Below are 2,657 nucleotides of genomic sequence, written 5' to 3'. Positions count from 1 at the left end.
CTGAAGTTTTGACCCCATCAAAGCAAAGATACCCTCATTATCAGAAGCTTGTATATGGGATTTATTTGACCATGAAGAAGGTTGCTCATTACTTCTCTGACCATTCCATTATCGTCGTCAGCGACGCTCCATTGTTGGAGATTCTGCACAACAGAGATGCAAGTGGTCGAGTGGCAAAATGGGCGATTGAACTCCTTCCCCTAGATATCAAGTTTGAGGCAAAGAAAGATATCAAGTCCCAAGCAATAGCAGATTTCGTCGCCGAGTGGATTGAACAACAACTACCGACTCAAGTCCACTCGGAGCACTGGACTATGTTCTTTGATGGTTCTAAGATGTTGAATGGTTCCGGTGTTGGGGTAGTGTTGGTTTCCCCCCGAGGAGATAAGCTCAGATATGTGCTCCAGATCCGCTTTGATTCCTCCAATAACGAAGCAGAATACGAAGCACTTTTGTATGGGTTGCGTATGGCCATTTCACTCGGTGTCCGTCGCCTCATGGTCTATGGCGACTCAGATTTGGTGGTTAATCAAGTAATGAAGGAGTGGGACGTCAGAAGTCCGGCCATGACTGGTTACTGCAATGCAGTGAGAAAGCTAGAGAAGAAATTCGAGGGGTTAGAGCTTCATCATATACCCCGACTGAAAAATCAAGCGGCTGATGATTTGGCAAAAATAGGTTCCAAGAGAGAAGCCATTCCCAGTAATGTGTTTTTGGAGCACATCCACACACCATCAGTTTAAGAGGATCCTTTCACCGAAGAAGCCCCGCAGCCGAAAAGTGTCACGGATCCGACTGAAGTTGAGGTCCCAGTTGTGGTCGACCTGATCATGGAAGTTTTGGTCATCACTCCCGACTGGACAGTGCCGTACATCGCGTATATCCTAAGGAAAGAGCTCCCAGAGAATGAAGAAGAGGCTCGACAGATCATCCGTCGATCCAAGGCCTTTACTGTGATAAAGGGACAGTTGTACAGGGAAAGCGCGACTGGAGTCAGTCAGAAATGTATAACACTAGAGGAAGGTCAGATAATTCTTGACGATATCCACTCGGGGACCTGTGGTCATCATGCGTCCTCTCGGACCATTGTGGCTAAAGCATACCGAGCGGGATTTTACTGGCCAGGAGCAAATGAAATGGCGAAGGAGATAGTCGACAAGTGTGAAGGATGTCAGTTCTATTCCAATATGTCGCACAAACCCGCCTCAGCCTTGAAGACCATTCCACTCGTCTGGCCCTTCGCTGTTTCGGGTTGGATATGGTTGGACCAATGAGAACTGGCAGGAGCGGCTTCACTCACTTGCTAGTGGCAGTCGACAAGTTTACTAAATGGATTGAAGCTAAACCCATCAAGAATCTCGATGCTTGCACTGCTATCAGTTTTGTCAGAGTTATTCAGATATGGAGTTCCACATAGCATCATCATTGATAATGGGTCGAACTTCGATTCCGACAAGTTCAAAGCCTTTTGCGCCTCTCAAGGCACGTGAGTCGACTACGCTTCCGTCGCTCACCCCCAGTCAAATGGACAAGCAGAAAGAGCAAACAGTCTAATTCTCAAAGGACTGAAACCCCGGTTGATGCGTGATCTCAAGCACGTAGCAGGCGCGTGGGTCGATGAACTTCCATCAGTTCTTTGGGGATTGAGGACCACTCCTAATCGGTCGACTGGGCGAACTCCATTCTTTCTGCTCTATGGAGCTGAAGCAGTTCTGCCGAGTGACCTGCTTCATAATGCACCCCGAGTCGAGCTTTACTCCAAAGATGAAGCAGAACAAGCCTGGCAGGACGCAGTCGACCTTCTAGAAGAAGAAAGAGAGATGGCCATGATCCAATCAACTATCTATCAGCAGGACTTGCATCGATTCCATGCCAGAAACGTGAAAAGTCGAGCCTTCCAAGAAGGAGATTTAATCCTCTGAGTGGATCAACAGAAGCCACACAAGCTCGCTCCTACTTGGGAAGGCCCCTTCATCGTCACCAAAGTTCTCCATAATGGAGCGTACCGTCTTTACAATGTCGATCGCCAGATTGATGAGCCACGAGCTTGGAATGCGGAGCTGCTCCGCCCCTTCTATACTTAAGTACTCACTCGGATGAGATGTAATAAAAAGTACTTCTGTAGTTTGTTTATCAAAGACAAGAATGTTATAATTTTCCCAGTGATTGTTGTTGTTTTTGTTTACGTGAGAAATCCCCCAGTGGGTGGCTTAGCTGCGAATCCGTTTCGCCTAAGTTTGTAAAAAAAATCCCTGCGGAGTGACGAGCAAGCCTCTCACTCAGGGGCTTAGATGCGAATCCGTTTCGCCTAAGTATTTGAAAATCCTACCGAGTGACGAGCAAGCCTCTCACTCGGGGGCTTAGCTGCGAATCTGTTTCGCCTAAGTATTTAAAAATCCTACCGAGTGACGAGCAAGCCTCTCACTCGGGGGCTTAGCTGCAAATCTGTTTTGCCTAAGTATTTAAAAATCCTACCGAGTGGAGAGCGAACCTCCCACTCGGGGGCTTAGTTGCAGTCTAGTACTCGCCTAAGTATTTGAAAATCCTACCGAGTGGAGAGCAAACCTCCCACTCGGGGGCTTAGCTGCAGTCCAGTACTCGCCTAAGTATTTGAAAATCCTACCGAGTGGAGAGCTAATCCTCCCACTCGGGGGCTT

The sequence above is a fragment of the Triticum dicoccoides genome, chromosome 5B (assembly GCF_002162155.2).
Source record: "Triticum dicoccoides isolate Atlit2015 ecotype Zavitan chromosome 5B, WEW_v2.0, whole genome shotgun sequence".
NCBI lineage: Eukaryota > Viridiplantae > Streptophyta > Magnoliopsida > Poales > Poaceae > Triticum > Triticum dicoccoides.
Note: the sequence above shows the minus strand (reverse complement) of the source record.